General features: G+C 39.9%; 1 protein-coding gene across 9 annotated transcripts in view; it reads left to right on the top strand.

The window, feature by feature from the left end:
• Window positions 1–21,091, top strand: part of LOC126202321 (uncharacterized) — a 179,980-nt gene that overhangs the window by 100,462 nt on the left and 58,427 nt on the right. The window lies entirely within an intron of this gene.

Genomic DNA, 21,091 nt, shown 5'->3' with positions numbered 1-21,091 from the left:
CGCCAATCTTGTAGATTTTGCGTCTGTTTAAATTTCAAATGTTTTTTTCGTTGTTTCTGCAACAGTTTTCTGACCCGTTTTGTGTACCAAGGCGTATCAGCTCCATTGTTTCTTAATTTATTTGGTATAAATCTCTCAATTGCTACCGATAATATTTCTTTGAATTCAAGCCACATCTGGTCTACACTTACATTGTTAATTTGGAAGGAGTGGAGATTGTCTCATAGGAAGGCGTCAAGTGAAATTTTATCTGCTTTTTTAGAATGGGTATATTTTTTGTTTATTTTTGGAGGATTTGGGGTTTACAATATTCAGTCTTGCTATGACAACCCTGTGTTCACTAGTCCATGTATCTGTTTGGATCCTTGTTATTAACTCAGGATTATTTGTTGCTAAGAGGTCAAGTGTGTTTTCACAACCATTTACTATTCGCATGGGCTTATAGACTAACTGCTCAAAATCATTTTCAAAGAATGCTTTTAGCACAATTTCAGATAATGTTTTATGCATATCTTTATAATTAAACATGTATTTTTGCCAATATATCAAGGGTAAATTAATGCCACCACCAACTAGAATTGTATGAGTTGGGTACATTTGGTATTAAACTCAAGTTTTCTTTGAACCTTTCAGCAATTGTATCATCTGAATTGGGAGGTCGGTAAAAGGATCCAATTATTATTTTGTTCAGGTTGCCAACAATGACCTCCACCCATACTAACTCACAGGAACTATGTACTTAAATTTCGTGACAAGATAAACTACTTCTAACAGCAACAAACACGTCGCTGCCAACTGTGTTTAGCGTATCCTTTTGAAACACCATGAGGTTCATCACAAAAATTTTGGCTGAACTTATCTTCAGCTTTAGCCAGCTTTCAATGCCTATAAAGTTTGAACATCAGTGCTTTCTATTAGCACTTGCAGCTCTATTACTTTTCCAACACAGTTACGACAATTTACAACTGTTACAGCGATGGTTTGTGTATCTATGTTCTTCCAGTGTTCGGCTTGCACCCTTTGTGACTGATGCCCTTTTTATGTTTTGCCGAGACCCTGTAACATAAAAAACCTCCCAGTCCATGCCACACAGCCCCTGCTACCCGTGTAGCTGCCTCCTGATCCATTCAGCAGAACCCGAAACCCAACCACCCTATGGTGCAAGTCGAGGAATCTGCAGCGTACAAGGTTGCAGAACTGTCTGAGCCTCTAATTGAGGCCCTCCATGTGGCTCTGTAGCAGAGGTCCGCAGTTGGTCCTGTCAACTATGCTGCAAATGATCAGCTCTGCTTCCATCTCACAGGCAAGATTGGCAGCCTTCACAGCTTCTGTTAGCTGCTCAAAACCAGAAAGAATCCGACCTAAAGTGACACACATCATTGATATTTATCTGAGCCACCACTTGCAGTTGGCTGCTCCCTGTGCTCTTCATGGCATCTGGAACGACCCATACCATGTCTGGAATGACTCCACCCGGTGTGCACATGGAGTGCACATTGGCTTTCTTCCCCTCCTTGGCAGCCGTGTCCCTAAGGGGCCCCATAACACGCCTAATGTTGGAGCTCGCAACTATCAATAATCCCACCCTCTGTGATCGACCGGATCTTGCAGGTGGAGAGGTTTCCTCTGAAACAGGACAGGTGACAGCATCTCGCTGGGCGACAGTGTCAGCCACAGACAGCTCCTGGAAGCCATTTGTCAGCCTAACTGGGGAGGCCTTACCTGCGGCTTTCTGGGAAGTCTTTTGCCACTTGCAATGCCCCAGGGCGACCTGCCACTCGACCACAGGTGAGAGGTCAATCTCATAGCAAGCAGTAACTGGGCTGGACCTATTGGAGGACTTGGATGTGCTGGACGACTTTTGGATCTCCACAGCTGGCCCACAACAGTGGTGCCCATCAACTGCAGCTTTAAGCTGTGTAACCGAAGCCATCACAGCCTGGAGCTGAGAGCAAAGTGTCACCAACTCGTCTCTCATCTGCACACAACAATCAGAGTCGCTATCCATACTAACGACCTTGGAAAACTAAACTACCCAAGTAACGGACTATTAGCACATGCTGCAGAACTCTACTGTGGACGTTGATGAAAACACAGGAACTGCGACTAATAATTAGATTAATATGCAGAGATTCGAAAACCTAGCTACTGAAGCACTCAGGTGAGACTAAATAATTCGCCCCTCATTAGGAACTTGTGATGTGTCACAAAATCTTTTTACTTTCTGATGCAAAGAAGATATTAAATTAACATGCAGAAACTCAATAAACTGAACTATCAAAGCACACAGATGAAATTATATAACTCGTTCCTGGTTAGGAGCTCATAAAAGTCACAAAATCAATTACTTCCCTGTTGCTGTGTCTGTCTAGGCCAGCTGCTGCTGCCTGACTAGGGGTACTGTTCCAAGACTAAAGATCATCTTGCCACTCTTGGTAACAAGTCTTCCTTTTTCATAGTCTTTTGGTGCAGTGTGTAACAATTTTAAAATGTATTCCTAGCAAATACACCAAGAATTTCATTAAGGCATCAACAATAGCTAAAACTTCAAGCTCATAACTACTGTATTTTTCCTGTGAGGGTGCTCTTCAGTTTATTGAGTTTCTGCATGTTAATTTAATATCTTCTTTGCATCAGAAAGTAAAAAGATTTTGTGACACATCACAAGTTCCTAATGAGGGGCGAATTATTTAGTCTCACCTGAGTGCTTCAGTAGCTAGGTTTTCGAATCTCTGCATATTAATCTAATTATTAGTCGCAGTTCCTGTGTTTTCATCAACGTCCACAGTAGAGTTCTGCAGCATGTGCTAATAGTCCGTTACTTGGGTAGTTTAGTTTTCCAAGGTCGTTAGTATGGATAGCGACTCTGATTGTTGTGTGCAGATGAGAGACGAGTTGGTGACACTTTGCTCTCAGCTCCAGGCTGTGATGGCTTCGGTTACACAGCTTAAAGCTGCAGTTGATGGGCACCACTGTTGTGGGCCAGCTGTGGAGATCCAAAAGTCGTCCAGCACATCCAAGTCCTCCAATAGGTCCAGCCCAGTTACTGCTTGCTATGAGATTGACCTCTCACCTGTGGTCGAGTGGCAGGTCGCCCTGCTCTTCATGGCATCTGGAACGACCCATACCATGTCTGGAATGACTCCACCCGGTGTGCACATGGAGTGCACATTGGCTTTCTTCCCCTCCTTGGCAGCCATGTCCCTAAGGGGCCCCATAACACGCCTAATGTTGGAGCTCACAACTAACAATAATCCCACCCTCTGTGATCGACCGGATCTTGCAGGTGGAGAGGTTTCCTCTGAATTGTTGTGTGCAGATGAGAGACGAGTTGGTGACACTTTGCTCTCAGCTCCAGGCTGTGATGGCTTCGGTTACACAGCTTAAAGCTGCAGTTGATGGGCACCACTGTTGTGGGCCAGCTGTGGAGATCCAAAAGTCGTCCAGCACATCCAAGTCCTCCAATAGGTCCAGCCCAGTTACTGCTTGCTATGAGATTGACCTCTCACCTGTGGTCGAGTGGCAGGTCGCCCTGCTCTTCATGGCATCTGGAACGACCCATACCATGTCTGGAATGACTCCACCCGGTGTGCACATGGAGTGCACATTGGCTTTCTTCCCCTCCTTGGCAGCCATGTCCCTAAGGGGCCCCATAACACGCCTAATGTTGGAGCTCGCAACTATCAATAATCCCACCCTCTGTGATCGACCGGATCTTGCAGGTGGAGAGGTTTCCTCTGAAACAGGACAGGCGACAGCATCTCGCTGGGCGACAGTGTCAGCCACAGACAGCTCCTGGAAGCCATTTGTCAGCCTAACTGGGGAGGCCTTACCTGCGGCTTTCTGGGAAGTCTTTTGCCACTTGCAATGCCCCAGGGCGACCTGCCACTCGACCACAGGTGAGAGGTCAATCTCATAGCAAGCAGTAACTGGGCTGGACCTATTGGAGGACTTGGATGTGCTGGACGACTTTTGGATCTCCACAGCTGGCCCACAACAGTGGTGCCCATCAACTGCAGCTTTAAGCTGTGTAACCGAAGCCATCACAGCCTGGAGCTGAGAGCAAAGTGTCACCAACTCGTCTCTCATCTGCACACAACAATCAGAGTCGCTATCCATACTAACGACCTTGGAAAACTAAACTACCCAAGTAACGGACTATTAGCACATGCTGCAGAACTCTACTGTGGACGTTGATGAAAACACAGGAACTGCGACTAATAATTAGATTAATATGCAGAGATTCGAAAACCTAGCTACTGAAGCACTCAGGTGAGACTAAATAATTCACCCCTCATTAGGAACTTGTGATGTGTCACAAAATCTTTTTACTTTCTGATGCAAAGAAGATATTAAATTAACATGCAGAAACTCAATAAACTGAACTATCAAAGCACACAGATGAAATTATATAACTCGTTCCTGGTTAGGAGCTCATAAAAGTCACAAAATCAATTACTTCCCTGTTGCTGTGTCTGTCTAGGCCAGCTGCTGCTGCCTGACTAGGGGTACTGTTCCAAGACTAAAGATCATCTTGCCACTCTTGGTAACAAGTCTTCCTTTTTCATAGTCTTTTGGTGCAGTGTGTAACAATTTTAAAATGTATTCCTAGCAAATTCACCAAGAATTTCATTAAGGCATCAACAATAGCTAAAACTTCAAGCTCATAACTACTGTATTTTTCCTGTGAGGGTGCTCTTTTTATACACTTATGTGAAACTGGATGGAAATTATTACCGTCTGGAGATTTTTGTAGTAATACAGCTCCAAAACCTTCTTTGCTCGAGTGATGTGTAATTCAGTTTCGTGTTTTGCGCTGTAGATTTTTAAAACTGGATCCAATGAAGTATATCTTTATGTATCTTGAGTGCTTGCCTCTACTCTTCTTCAGTCTTATATTCTCGATTATTCCCCAATAAATTGCTGACAGTTTTGTCAATTGCATAGTAATGCGAGATAAACTTCCTAAAGTATCCTGTTGGACCTAAGAAACTTCGTATTACTTCAATAGATTTGAGTTCTGGAAAGCTTTGAACAGCTAGTGTCTTCTCAGAACAAGGTCAGATTTGTCTACATTGTATAAAATACCAAAGAAACTCAACATTTCTCTTCAAGAACTGGCATTTTGCAAAGTTAATTCCAAACCGTACTCTGCTGCAATTTCTAACACTAAACCAAGCTGTTTAAGTGCCTCATCACCACTTTTTGTTGGTATCATGTTGTTGTTGTTGTTGTTGTTGTGGTCTTATAATATGTCCATATAAATAAATACCTATGATATTTTCTCCAGCCAATGCAAAAAAACAGTGTTTATAAAATGATGGAACTCATCAGGTGAATGTAATAAGCCAAATGGAACTTTCCTGAACTGAAACTGCCTTTAGTGTGTCGCATATGAGATATATTTTTGGCTTGATTCTTCAGCATCAACGTGAAGGGGAAAAAAAAAAAAAAATCTTGAGCTCTAGCATGGAAAACAGGCAGGCATCTTGTAGTTAATGTAAAAGATCTTGTGTAAGGGGCAATGGGTAACAATGTTTGTGAGCTTGTTTAATTTTCTGCAGGCTATACAGATGCAATAATGTCCATTTTTCTTTTTTACTACTACAAGCTGATTAGCATATTCAGATGAATGTGGTTCTATTATTCCTTGATCAAGCCATTTCTGGACTTGTTTGTCAACAGTTTCTTTCTGTCCTGGTGACAGTTTTCTGGGTATGCCATATATTGGTTGTTGTTCTCTCATAATAATCTTCATTCTGACACAATTGGACATTGTCTTTGTTGGAGTGTAATTAGTCAGTAAATCTTTGATGTGTTCTTATGTTTCATCACTAACGCAGCTTTCAGTATTGAATTCTGGTTTATCTGCTACATGGATACCATAAGATGAGCTTCCCCTTCTGGTTTCCTAATAGTCACTCCGCCCTTGTTTATTAAAACATCAGTTTGATCTAGAAGATCTTTTCCAACTACCATTTCTAAATTCAGTGTGTCTCTAGAAACTACATAAATATCTGTTTCAGTTTTCACACCATCAGTCTCAACAGTGCCTGTAAAATACCCCTGTGGAGAGACAAAGTTTTTCCCAAATCATGTCAAGACTACATCTGTTTTTTGCAAACTAGAACTATCCACTGTCTCATAAGTGTCCTGTCAAAATAAATTGACTGCCACAGTCCATTTCACCTTCAACTCTCAGTTACTTATTTGTGCATTATTAAATTTACAGTTGTTGACACCCCTCTTAACAGTGTTTGCACACATAGTCGTCTTTTGATTATTCTTCTCGTTAACGCATTCAGATGAGATATGGCCAAACTTGTAGCAAGTGAGACATCTTTTTCCCTTGCTCTTGTGGTTGACTTGTGACCAATTGCACCACAATTGAAACACTTTTTGTTCGGATACTAAGCTGTGCTTGTAATATTTCTATCACTAGAATCTTTAGTGTCTTTCTTATTGGAGTTTAAATTTTTGTTGCTGTAATTTTTTTTATTTCTTTTTGTCACTTCACAGCTCTTTTGTAATTGCTCATTTTCTCCTTAAACTGTTTCACACTTCCAGTGGCATAAAGTAGAAGTTTCATGTCTGAATTGACTTCTATCATGTTAATCACATACTGAAATAGTGAGTCATTATCAATATCAGCACAGCTGGCAATTTCCTTCATTATGAGAAAATATTCTTCAAGAGATTCTTTCTGTTTCTTCTTTCATTGAGACAGCAGGTGGTGGATCTCCACAGCACATTTTTCAAATGAAGTTCTTCCTGCAAAGCTTTTTTCATTTCAGCCTGCGATATAAGACCCTTCTCACCCTGAATAAAAAGCTTAGCCAAACCTTCGACAACTCCTTTTTTTTTTTTTTTTTTTTTTTTTTTTTGGGGGGGGGGGGGGGGGGGTGAAAACAAGCAGTCCATTCCAACACATCAGAAACACTGTTTCCTCAAAGTTCACGGGGTCCACTTTTTAACTGGATATCCATTGCCACAACTAAATGACTTAAGAGCACCCTTGACACAAAAGGACAGAGAAAACTTAAATTGATCTTATGAATGTAGTGAGAATTGAGTTTCACTTTTATCACCTATTTCTAAATTGGAATCTTTTTCCCTCTTCTTTTTGAGTAAATTCAACATTTCATCGTTAACTGTTATGTTTGCCTCCTCTTCTTCATCACCTGTATCATCACCATCCTCTTCACATTCTGTGCCATCAGTTTTCACGCCAAGTTTGTCAATGTTGGTTTAATAATAACAAACCTCAGTTGTCATTTAATTCTTCGTCCCACTATCTATACACAATATGTTGCAGATTGCTCCTAATTCTGCTTGTGAAAATGAGGCATCAATGAATGAAAATGAGGCATCAATGAATGACTTCTTAACTTCAGGTTCATCCAGCTAATGACTGAAAAGTACAACCAGAAAATTCTCTCAAGCATTTCCAATTTCTTCTGTCTTCCGAAAGTTAACTTATGTAGAGACAATGGTTTGAACTGGCACAGAGTATATATTTTTATTTACTTTTCCAATTTCACCTATAATTGCCATTCCTATATTTTTTTCATTGGCTATTTCTTCTTTCATCACATTTAAAATTTCTCCTTGCATTGCTCTGCTGGTGCTAATCATCATTAAAATGACAATTCTTGTTGTAGATCCAAAATCACCATAATTACACATCATCATCATAGGCAAAATGGCGCTCAGAAAAGTTCATTGTATATTAGGTGGTAAAACTGCATTGTAACTCGTTTGGTTGATTTTGGACAGAGATTCCAAAATTTGTAGGAAAAATGTTTCCAGCTTTCACTAAGAACTATTTATTAATCTCCTAGTTACAAACTTAAGTATTGAACTGTCAAAATAAACTAAAGAACTCAAATAACAAATGCATGTTTTGCATGAATATTATTTCTCTGTAAACACAAAAAACTACTATCCAATATACAGCTTCTCTAAAACTCATGTATATGATTACTAAGGCTTTCTTTTTCAGGTGACTGTAATTGACTCGACCCATGTTCAACATCTTAGACACAAATACTATGAGTGTTCAGCATTTCGAACATTGAAAACTGCACCTGTTCCATGTGATGATGCATCAACTGCATGCACTTCTGCTTTCTGCGGATCATAATGAATAGGACATGGCAACTATGCAATGCATTTTTCAACTGTCGGAATGATTGTTCGCATTCTCCAGTCCATAGGGAAGGAACATTTTTATGCTGGAGGTGATGCTGCATTTGGAATGAAAGTTTTCCAAGAACTGCTTGTAGTTCCCATATATTTTTAGGAGAAAGTAATCTATGTATGACATGTAAAAACTTAGTCAGAGGACGAATGCCATGGGTGTCAGTGAGATGTCCCAAATATTCAATTTCATTATTGAAAAATGAACCATTTTTGTAGATTGTGCTAATGTCCTGCATAAGTTACTCTTGAAAAAGGGTCTAAATTTGTAAAAAACTGTTCCAGTGTTTGTCCAGACAAAATGATGTTATCCAAATAATTCGAACAGGGTGGAACTTTAAACAGCATTTGTTTGAGAAAGTGTTGAAACAGTGGAAGAGCAGATAGGTTTCTGAAGGGAGGGTGCTATTATTGTTACAAGTTGATGTGTGTGTTGACCACCATAATTTTTTTTGCATTTCCTCATCCAGGGAAAGTTGAAGGGAAGCACCACCTGAGGCAATTTTGGAAAATAATTGTCCACCTGCTAGGCAGTCCATAAGGTACCAGATATGTGGAAGCAGTAAGGAATCAGTAACTGTTTGGGCATCGACTGTAACTTTAAAGTATGCACAGAGTCTGGTTTATCAGTTTGATTTTCTTGTGATAACTAGAGAAGGCCATAGATTTGCAGAAATGGGTTTCAAAACATCAGTTTGTTACAATATGTGGAGTTCAGAAGCAACTTCATCATGAATAGTGTGAGGGAATGGATGAGTGTGGTAAAACTTGGGATGTGCATTGTCCCTGAGTGTAATGTGCAGTTGAAAATTCTTTGCATGTCCCAATGTGTCATCGTACAAATGTCCAGATTTTTCACACAGTTTATGAATGCTGGCATTGGGCACTTGAGCACCAGTGGTATGCACATTGTCTGGAATATTGAAACCAAACAAAATGGCTGGCTCTGAGCACTATGGGACTCAACTGCTGAGGTCATAAGTCTCCTAGAACTTAGAACTACTTAAACCTAACTAACCTAAGGACAACACTCACATCCATGCCCGAGGCAGGATTCGAACCTGCGACCCTAGTGGTCGCGCGGTTCCAGACTGTAGCGCCAGAACCGCTCGGCCACCAGCGGCCGGCGAAACCAAACAAATCAGATGCATCCATGCCAAAAATATTGGCACTATAATGTGATTGGCACTAATGCAGTCATATTTTTATCTGTTGCTTGCAAAGTGCATGTCCCAAGAACAGAGACACTTGTGTCATATTAGGCTGTGAGGTGCAGACATGACTTCTGTAGCTTATGGGATCCCAATTGCTGCTGTGTACTCTGATTAATTAATTTGGCAGAAGCACTAGATTCTAACTGAAAAGGTATGGTTTGATTGCAAACCTTGAGAGATATGAACAGTTTGCAGTTTATCCTCTGAATGTGATTGTCAGTTCTGACTTTCATAAGACTGCCTTTGTCTGATTTGTGTGTGCCAGAGTGTCTTCCTCTCTATTTTAGGAGAGGTGATTGAATGAACAAAATTTTGCACTGTGCAACAGTGTTGCTATACCAGTAGTTGCATTACTGTTTCTGTGAGTACTGCCGGGAGGGGTTGGTGAGCATCCAGAATGTGAAATCATATTTAGTTCCATTTTATCAATTTTAGATTTATGCAGAACAGAGTTTACTCTCTGAGTAATTTTGTAGGCCTACTTGCCATGTATGTCTCGACTGACAGAAATCCATGTATGTCTCGAATGACAGCAATGTTGGGATTCTGCTTGACAGAGAAATCAATATATTACATGGCATTTCACACAAGACTTTTGAACCTGTGAACTTGTAGGAAAACGTACTAGAAGCCTTATCTGCATAAAGAAGCTCCACAAGCATAGTTAAATTAACAGTACCCTTTTATGCCCTTGTATTCAGTGATCCATTCTTTGTAAGAATTACTACAGTGACAGCACATACAAAAGAATCTGAAATGAGGAGCAGTTACATGAATCAGTGCATCAAAAAATTCATCTAACTTCCTGACAACTTCCACATTCAGTAGAGTTTGTGGGCTTTAACTGGAGAACAATTTCTATACAACTGAAGGATTGAGACTCCTACCCACAAAAAAAGAACGAGTCACCTGTGATTTTGTATGCTGCACAGTGTTGTTCCAGTTGCAACTTGTGTTCCATACAGTCATCTTGTTTTTCATCGATGGAATGGAAAGGGGCTGGCTGTCAGAATTCACTTCCTCAGTTGTAGTTTGCTACTGGGCTAACTATGCATCCAGCAGTCTGGTAATGGTCAGCATAAATGTTAGTATTTGTTGGATCCAAAACTGAATATGTGCAGTGAGTGATAGCTCTCCTGTGGTTGCCGTTTCATACAAGAAGTTATTTAAGTTTCAGTAAAATATGAATGTAATAGAAAGACTAAGAGTAAAATTCAATAATTTTGACTGTTCCATGGATCCACAATGATCGTGACCTCATTGCCAGAAAGTCTGTTGCGTCCACAGTTGAACGAGGAGGTGTAGGCACTACATTATTCAGTAAATGAGTAAAAAATGAACATATTTATTTACACTGTATACAAGGTAATTCCTCCCCCCATGAACCATGGACCTTGCCATTGGTGGGGAGGCATGCGTGCCTCAGCGATACAGATAGCCGTACCGTAGGTACAACCACAACGGAGGGGTATCTGTTGAGAGGCCAGACAAACGTATGGTTCCTGAAGAGGGGCAGCAGCCTTTTCAGTAGTTGCAAGGGCAACAGTCTGGATGATTGACTGATCTGGCCTTGTAACAATAACCAAAACGGCCTTGCTGTGCTGGTACTGCGAACGGCTGAAAGCAAGGGGAAACTACAGTCGTAATTTTTCCCGAGGGCATGCAGCTTTACTGTATGATTAAATGCTGATGGCGTCCTATTGGGTAAAATATTCCGGAGGTAAAATAGTCCCCCATTCGGATCTCCGGGCGGGGACTACTCAAGAGGATGTCGTTATTAGGAGAAAGAAACTGGCGTTCTACGGATCGGAGTGTGGAATGTCAGATCCCTTAATCAGGCAGGTAGGTTAGAAAATTTAAAAAGGGAAATGGATAGGTTAAAGTTAGATATAGTGGGAATTAGTGAAGTTCGGTGGCAGGTGGAACAAGACTTCTGGTCAGGTGACTACAGGGTTATAAACACAAAATCAAATAGGGGTAATGCAGGAGTAGAATTAATAATGAATAGGAAAATAGGAATGCGGGTAAGCTACTACAAACAGCATAGTGAAGGCATTATTGTGGCCAAGATAGATACGAAGCCCACACCTACTACAGTAGTACAAGTTTATATGCCAACTAGCTCTGCAGACAACGAAGAAATTGAAGAATTAATCATAGCTAACACTTGGTTTAAGAATCATGAAAGAAGGTTGTATACATGGAAGAATCCTGGAGATACTAAAAGGTATCAGATAGATTATATAATGGTAAGACAGAGATTTAGGAACCAGGTTTTAAATTGTAAGACATTTCCAGGGGCAGATGTGGACTCTGACCACAATCTATTGGTTATGACCTGTAGATTAAAACTGAAGAAACTGCAAAAAGGTGGGAATTTAAGGAGATGGGACCTGGATAAACTGAAAGAACCAGAGGTTGTACAGAGTTTCAGGAAGAGCATAAGGGAACAATTGACAGGAATGGTGGAAAGAAATACAGTAGAAGAAGAATGGGTAGCTTTGAGGGATGAAGTAGTGAAAGCAGCATAGGATCAAGTAGGTAAAAAGATGAGGGCTAATAGAAATCCTTGGGTAACACAAGAAATATTGAATTTAATTGATGAAAGGAGAAAATATAAAAATGCAATAAATGAAGCAAGCAAAAAGGAATACAAACGTCTCAAAAATGAGATCGACAGGAAGTGGAAAATGGCTAAGCAGGGATGGCTAGAGGATAAATGTAAGGATGTAGAGGCTTGTCTCACTAGGGGTAAGATAGATACTGCCTACAGGAAAATTAAAGAGACCTTTGGAGAGAAGAGAACCACTTGTATGACTATCAAGAGCTCAGATGGAAACCCAGTTCTAAGCAAAGAAGGGAAAGCAGAATGGTGGAAGGAGTATATAGAGGATCTATACAAGGGCAATGTACTTGAGGACAATATTATGGAAATGGAAGAGGATGTAGATGAAGATGAAATGGGAGATACGATACTGCGTGAAGAGTTTGACAGAGCACTGAAAGACGTGAGTCGAAACGAGGCCCCCGGAGTAGACAACATTCCATTGGAACTACTGACGGCCTTGGGAGAGCCAGTCCTGACAAAACTGTACCATCTGGTGAGCAAGATGTATGAAACAGGCGAAATACCCTCAGACTCCAAGAAGAATAAAATGATTCCAATCCCAAAGAAAGCAGGTGTTGACAGATGTGAAAAGTACCGAACAGTCAGTTTAATAAGCCACAGCTGCAAAATACTAACACGAATTCTTTACAGACGAATGGAAAAACTAGTAGAAGCCGACCTCAGGGAAGATCAGTTTGGATTTCCTAGAAGAAAGATTAAGGAAAGGCAAACCTACGTTTCTAGCATTTGTAGACTTAGAGAAAGCTTTTGACAATGTTGACTGGAATACTCTCTTTCAAATTCTAAAGGTGGCAGGGGTAAAATACAGGGAGCGAAAGGCTATTTACAATTTGTACAGAAACCAGATAGCAGTTATAAGAGTCGAGGGGCATGAAAGGGAAGCAGTGGTTGGGAAGGGAGTAAGACAGGGTTGTAGTCTCTCCCCGATGTTATTCAATCTGTATATTGGGCAAGCAGTAAAGGAAACAAAAGAAAAATTCGGAGTAGGTATTAAAATCCATGGAGAAGAAATAAAAACTTTGAGGTTCGCCGATGACATTGTAATTCTGTCAGAGACAGCAAAGGACTTGGAAGAGCAGTTGAATGGAATGGACAGTGTCTTGAGAGGAGTCTATAAGATGAACATCAACAAAAGCAAAACGAGGATAATGGAATGTAGTAGAATTAAGTCGGGTGATGCTGAGGGAATTAGATTAGGAAATGAGACACTTAAAGTAGTAAAGGTGTTTTGCTATTTGGGGAGCAAAATAACTGATGATGGTCGAAGTAGAGAGGATATAAAATGTAGACTGGCAATGGCAAGGAAAGCGTTTCTGAAGAAGAGAAATTTGTTAACATCGAGTATAGATTTAAGTGTCAGGAAGTCTTTTCTGGAAGTATTTGTATGGAGTGTAGCCATGTATGGAAGTGAAACATGGACGATAAATAGTTTGGACAAGAAGAGAATAGAAGCTTTCGAAATGTGGTGCTACAGAAGAATGCTGAAGATTAGATGGGTAGATCACATAACTAATGAGGAGGTATTGAATAGGATTGGGGAGAAGAGAAGTTTGTGCCACAACTTGACTAGAAGAAGGGATCAGTTGGTAGGACATGTTCTGAGGCATCAAGGGATCACCAATTTAGTATTGGAGGGCAACGTGGAGGGTAAAAATCGTAGAGGGAGGCCAAGAGATGAATACACTAAGCAGATTCATAAGGATGTAGGTTGCAGTAGGTACTGGGAGATGAAGAACCTTGCACAGGATAGAGTAGCATGGAGAGCTGCATCAAACCAGTCTCAGGACTGAAGATCACAACAACAAGGTAATTTAGTGTATACATAACTTGGAGCCTCTTGCCTCTCTGTTTCACTCTATTACTCATACAGTAACTGAAGTGACTTACAGTAATACTGCTTACTGGATATCAGTAGTGTTGCGGTTGTTGTCGTCGCCTCACTGTGAGTCTTCCGAGATCTGGGCAGAGCTCAGTGTACGGCATCTTAAAAAGACGTGCAGTGGGATACATTGCATGCAGTAAGTCAAAGTGAAGACGGCATCATCTAGTGTCATCCTAACACCACCCAGAGGAAGAACCCTGGACAGAGCTTGGCTCGTGGTGGCACAGGGTCGACCTTTTTAATTATATCTTCTTGTGCGGAGACACGAGCAGCATGTGGTGCACCGTATGCAGTTGGCAAAGATACCTTTGATACCACACCTAAAACATATTTTGAGCTCAATAGTAATGTGGTATCTCGAGTAGAATGCTCAGAATGACCTCAACCAAACCACCCGCCACTGATTTCAAGAACATCGACCATGTGAATCTCAACTTCCTCTTTTCTCACAAGACATACTGAAAGCTGTGGATCAAGGCAGTGATGTAGATGCTGTATTTCTTGATTTACAAAGACCTTTCGATTCAGTATGCACCTAGGCATATCATCAAATGTATGATTGTATGGCGTATCAAGCAAGATTTGTGACTAGATTGAGGAGTTTTTGGTGTGGAGGACACAAAAGCCATCTTGGATGGAGACTCATTGACAGCTGTAGAATTTACTTTGGGTGTACCAGGGGGAAGTGTGTTCGGTTCCGTGCTGTTCGTGTTGTATTGAGTAATGACTTTGTAGGCAGTAGTAGTAGTAGTAGTAGTAGCAGATGATGTAGCTGTCTATAATGATGTACAGTCTGAAAGTTGCTGCACAAACATTCAGTCAGATCTTCATAAGACTTCAAAGTTGGTCAAAGATTGGCAGCTTGCTTTAAATACTCAGAAATGTAAAATTGTGCAGTTCACAAAAAAAGAGAGAAGAAGAGGAAGAAAGAAAGAAAAATTGTAGTATTGTAAGACTAAAACTGTAATATCTGTGAGTCACCGCTGGAACCTGCAAACTCATACAAATACCTAGGTGTAACTCTTTGTAGGGACATTAACATCTACATCTGCATCTACGTGGTTAAACTGCATTTCACACTTAGGTGCCTGGCAGAGGGTTCAGCGAACCATTTTCCTACTACTTCTCTACCATTTCACTCTCGAATGGCGCGTTCAAAAAAGGAACACCTAAATCTTTCCGTTCGAGCTCTGATTTCTCTTATTTTGTTATGATGATCATTTCTCCATATGTAGGTGGGTGTCAACAAAATATTTTCGCATTCAGAAGAGAAAGTTGGTGATTGAAATTTCATAAATATATCTTACTAGAAAGAAAACCGCCTTTGTTTCAGTGACTGCCACCCAAACTCGCGTATCTTATCAGTGACACTCTCACCCCTATTGCGTGATAACACGAAACGAGCTGCCCTTCTTTGCACTTTTTCGATGTCCTCCATCAATCCTACCTGGTAAGGATCCCCTCATATTTTTTCCACTCATATTATTCACTCTTGGCTCTTGTACATACTGTATATTATCCACCTCTCCATATAGCTTACCCCTATTTTTCTCAGAATTCGAACATCTTGCACCATTTTACATTGTCGAACGCTTTTTACAGGTCGGCAAATCCTATGAATGTGTCTTGATTTTTCTTTAGTCTTGCATCAGTTATCAGCCATAATATCAGAATTGCTTCTCTAGAACCTCTACCTTTCCTAAAACCAAACTGATCATCATCTAACACATCCTCATTTTTTTTTCCATTCTTCTTGTAAGTAACTTTGATGCATGAGCTGTTAAGCTGACTGTGCGATAATTCTCACACTTATCAGCTCATGCAGTCTTCGGGATTATGTGGATGTTGTTGTTGTGGTCTTCAGTCCTGAGACTGGTTTGATGCAGCTCTCCATGCTACTCTATCCTGTGCAAGCTTCTTCATCTCCCAGTACCTACTGCAACCAACATCCTTCTGAATCTGTTTAGTATATTCATCTCTTGGTCTCCATCTACGATTTTTATCCTCCACGCTGCCCTCCAATGCTAAATTTGTGATCCCTTGATGCCTCAAAACATGTCCTACCAACCGATCCCTTCTTCTAGTCAAGTTGTGCCACAAACCTCTCTTCTCCCCAATCCTATTCAATACCTCCTCATTAGTTACGTGATCTACCCACCTTATCTTCAGCATTCTTCTGTAGCACCACATTTCGAAAGGTTCTATTCTCTTCTTGTCCAAACTGGTTATCGTCCATGTTTCACTTCCATACATGGCTACACTCCATACAAATACTTTCAGAAACGACTTCCTGACACTTAAATCTATACTCGATGTTAACAAATTTCTCTTCTTCAGAAACGATTTCCTTGCCATTGCCAGTCTACATTTTATATCCTCTCTGCTTCAACCATCATCAGTTATTTTACTCCCTAAATAGCAAAACTCCTTTACTACTTTAAGTGTCTCATTTCCTAATCTAATCTCTCAGCATCACCCGATTTAATTTGACTACATTCGATTATCCTCGTTTTGCTTTTGTTGATGTTCATCTTATATCCTCCTTTCAAGACACTGTCCATTCCATTCAACTGCTCTTCCAAGTCCTTTGCTGTCTCTGACAGAATTACAATGTCATCGGCGAACCTCAAAGTTTTTACTTCTTCTCCATGAATTTTAATACCTACTCCGAATTTTTCTTTTGTTTCCTTTACTGCTTGCCCAATATACAGATTGAATAACATCGGGGAGAGGCTACAACCCTGTCTCACTCCTTTCCCAACCACTGCTTCCCTTTCATGCCCCTCGACTCTTATAACTGCCATCTGGTTTCTGTACAAATTGTAAATAGCCTTTCGCTCCCTGTATTTTACCCCTGCCACCTTCAGAATTTGAAAGAGAGTATTCCAGTTAACGTTGTCAAAAGCTTTCTCCAAGTCTACAAATGCTAGAAACGTAGGTTTGCCTTTTCTTAATCTTTCTTCTAAGATAAGTCGTAACGTTAGTATTGCCTCATGTGTTCCAACATTTCTACGGAATACAAACTGATCTTCCCCGAGGTCCGCTTCTACCAGTTTTTCCATTCGTCTGTAAAGAATTCGCGTTAGTATTTTGCAGCTGTGACTTATTAAACTGATAGTTCGGTAATTTTCACATCTGTCAACACCTGCTTTCTTTGGGATTGGAATTATTATATTCTTCTTGAAGTCTGTGGGTATTTCGCCTGTCTCATACATCTTGCTCACCAGATGGTAGAGTTTTGTCATGACTGGCTCTCCCAAGGCCATCAGTAGTTCTAATGGAATGTTGTCTACTCCCGGGGCCTTGTTTCGACTCAGGTCTTTCAGTGCTCTGTCAAACTCTTCACGCAGTATCTTATCTCCCATTTCATTTTCATCTACATCCTCTTCCATTTCCATAATATTGTCCTCAAGTACATTGCCCTTGTATAAACCCTCTATATACTCCTTCCACCTTTCTGCCTTCCCTTCTTTGCTTAGAACTGGGTTGCCATCTGAGCTCTTGATAGTCATACAAGTGGTTCTCTTCTCTCCAAAGGTCTCTTTAAATTTCCTGTAGGCAGTATCTATCTTACCCCTAGTGAGACAAGCCTCTACATCCTTACATTTATCCTCTATCCATCCCTGCTTAGCCATTTTCCACTTCCTGTCGATCTCATTTTTGAGACGTTTGTATTCCTTTTTGCCTGCTTCATTTACTGCATTTTTATATTTTCTCCTTTCATCAATTAAATTCAATATTTCTTCTGTTACCCAAGGATTTCTATTAGCCCCCGTCTTTTTACCTACTTGATCCTCTGCTGCCTTCACTACTTCATCCCTCAGAGCTACCCATTCTTCTTCTACTGTATTTCTTTCCCCAATTGCTGTCAATTGTTCCCTTATGCTCTTCCTGAAGCTCTGTACAACCTCTGGTTCTTTCAGTTTATCCAGGTCCCATCTCCTTAAATTCCCACCTTTTTGCAGTTTCTTCAGTTTCAATCTGCAGTTCATAACCAATAGATTGTGGTCAGAATCCACATCTGCCCCTGGAAATGTCTTACAATTTAAAACCTGGTTCCTAAATCTCTGTCTTACCATTATATAATCTATCTGATGCCTTTTAGTATCTCCAGGATTCTTCCATGTATACAACCTTCTTTTATGATTCTTGAACCAAGTGTTAGCTATGATTATGTGGATATTTTTCCAAAAGTCAGATGGTATGTTGCCAGATTCATACATTCTACACACCAGCATGAATAGTCATTGTGTGGCCAATGATTTTAGAAATTCTGATAGAATGTTATTTATCCCTTCTGCTTATTTGATCATAAGTCCTCCAAAGCTCTCTTAAATTCTGATTTTAATACTGGATCACCTAACTCCTAAATCAACTCCTGTTTCTTCTTCTATCACATCAGACAAATTTTCCCCCTCACAGAGGCCTTCAATGTACTCTTTCCACCTATCTTCTCTCTCCGTTGCATTTAACAGTGGAGTTTCCACTGCACTCTTAATGTTACCACCCTTGCTTTTTGTTTCACCAGAGGTTGATTTGACTGCCGTGTATACTGAGTCAGTCCTTCCGAAAATTGTTTCTTTTTTGACTTCTTCACATTTTTCATGCAGCCATTTTTTCTTAGCTTCCCTGCATTTCCTATTTATTTCATTCCTCAACGACTTGTATTTCTGTATTCATGAATTTCCCTGAACATTCTTGTACTTTATTCTTTCATCAATCAACTGAAGTATTTCTTCTGTTACCAATGGCTTGTTTGCAGTTACCTTCTTTGTACCTATGTTTTTCTTTCCAATTTCTGTGATTGCCCTTTTTAGAGATGGCCATTCCTCTTCAACTGTACAGCCTACTGGGCTACTCTTTATTACTGTCTCTACAGCCTTAGAAAACTTCAAGCGTATCTCGTCATTCCTTAGTACTTCCATATCCCACTTCCTTGCATATTAATTCTTCCTGACTAATATCTTGACCTACAGTCATGTAGGCTTAGTTGTGGATAAAGCAGGTAGCAGACTTTGGTGTATAGGTAAATACTAGAGAAATGCAATCAGTCTACAAAGAAAATTGCTTACAATCACTATTGTGACCCATTCTAGAACCCATATGAAATAGGACCAACAGGGGATATTCAATGTATACAGGAAAGGGCAGCAGGAATGGTCACAGGTTTGTCAGACCCATTGGAGAATCACTCCCTTAGGGATTGTTGAGAGGACTTTAGATTAATTAGAGCACATACAGTCTGTCATGCACTTCACAATGGTTTGCAGAGTATGGATGTAGATCTAGATCTCTTAAGCCTCTTGCCTGATACAGTATGTCTGACTGCAGTGTGATAATCTGCCACATTCCTAATATTACTGTTGTGATCAGCAGCTCTCAGCTTTTTCGACTGTTTTAATTTTGCTTGGGCTGTTGCAAGATTGGCTTTGAATTTTAAGATAGCTAATCCTATTCCATAATTATGGAGTATTTAACACAACTTCATAACTGGCTAATATTTTTTTAATAAGATATGTTGTTTACTGTCCTTTTTTTAACTGGCCTGCAGCAGATGCAGACCAGGCTAGCTTTAATTCATTACACAAGTCAGCTCACCTCGTAGTGGCACTATTGTAGCTCTTACACTGCCAGCTGCACCGTCTGGCTAAAATGCACGCACCAGAGCAGTAGTCAGTTGGATGGGCAGGAAGAACAGTGTCTGACAATTTCACAGCAGAAAAGAAAATTTCTGTCTTCAGAAAAAAAGTCATTCATATTCTGTGCAAAGTGCTCCCCTTCACAACCGCACACAGACACACACACACACACACACACACACACACTCACTCACTCCAATAATCTCCTGTGATATGCTTTTTAAAAAGTCGTTTACTGACCACCACTTCCAGTCTACTTATTCCATACTGAATTTCATAGTTCAAATTCTTATGCACTATGAAACTAAGGAAATGTGCTATGATCACAACACAAGAAGGAAGGGTGACATACGTTGCTATCTAAAGACTGGCACAGAAAGATCAACAATAAACTAGCATCAAAATCTTCAACTCGCTGGTAAATAACATTAGAGATTTGTATATTGATAATGTATTGTTTGAAATCGAAATAAAGTTGTATTTAATTGGTAAGGTCTCTTGTTCATTGTTGGATTTCTTAAGACAGGCAGATAAATGTTTTTATGCATACTCTTTTATTTGTTTGTTTGCTACAGTATTATGTTTTGAATAGTTAAACAGCAGTTGGTAATCCTTGGAATTTTGTACATTTAGTTTTTTCCTCTGTTTATTGTTCTAGTATTAAGCTTTTATTGTCCTCTTAATCACTGTTTGCTGAATTAATTGCACTTTTTGTGATACCCCTTAAAATATTTAAAATAACATTATTTTATAATAATACATGAGCAAAAAATAATCATTTTTTGAAAATACAATATAACTGAATGGATAAAAAGTCTATCTACTTACCAAGTGGCAATATGAGAAAAATAAATACATACAAAACATTTGGAAATGTTTAAGCTGTTTGTGCCAGTGGCCCCTTTTTGTGGCAGAAATGTTGAAGGGGATGGAAGAGGGATCAAGGAAAAGAACGAGTGATGTGTAGGACATGGGGAGAGTTATGGAAAAGCTGCCCAGAACCCCAGGTCAGTGGAAGCTTACCAGATGGGATGAGGAGGAAAGACTAATTGTGTGATGAAGCAAGCTGGGTAATTTTAATTCCCCCTCTTGTTTTGCCATCTGCCTCCTTAAATTCGTTTTTTCACTTTTTACGATTCATCATTAACATACGTGAATATAATCTGTATTTTTGTAAAAGAGAAAGGTTGGCCCTCAGTTCTAAAGGATTTAACACTAGATCTAATTTTGTGCTTAGTTTTATGTATGTGTTTGATTTTCTAATTTATTTTGGTTATTTGTAGTTTGTATCTTTTGTTATAGAATGAAGTCAGTGATTGTTTCGTAACTTACATTCTATTGTTGACAAATAAACAAATATAAATTCTGTAATAATTTTAAACATTTGGAAGACGAAGTATTAGTAATCTTAAAGTATATATTTAGCTCTGTTCAAAAACATGTTAGTAAAACCAGCCCTTCATTAATTCCAAAGAAATTAACAGTTTTGTCTTAAGTATTTGTTGCATAACTATATTTGTTAATTTCA

Source organism: Schistocerca nitens, chromosome 1, assembly GCF_023898315.1.
Source record: "Schistocerca nitens isolate TAMUIC-IGC-003100 chromosome 1, iqSchNite1.1, whole genome shotgun sequence".
Classification (NCBI taxonomy): domain Eukaryota; kingdom Metazoa; phylum Arthropoda; class Insecta; order Orthoptera; family Acrididae; genus Schistocerca; species Schistocerca nitens.
This window is presented reverse-complemented; position numbering and strand designations above follow the sequence as displayed.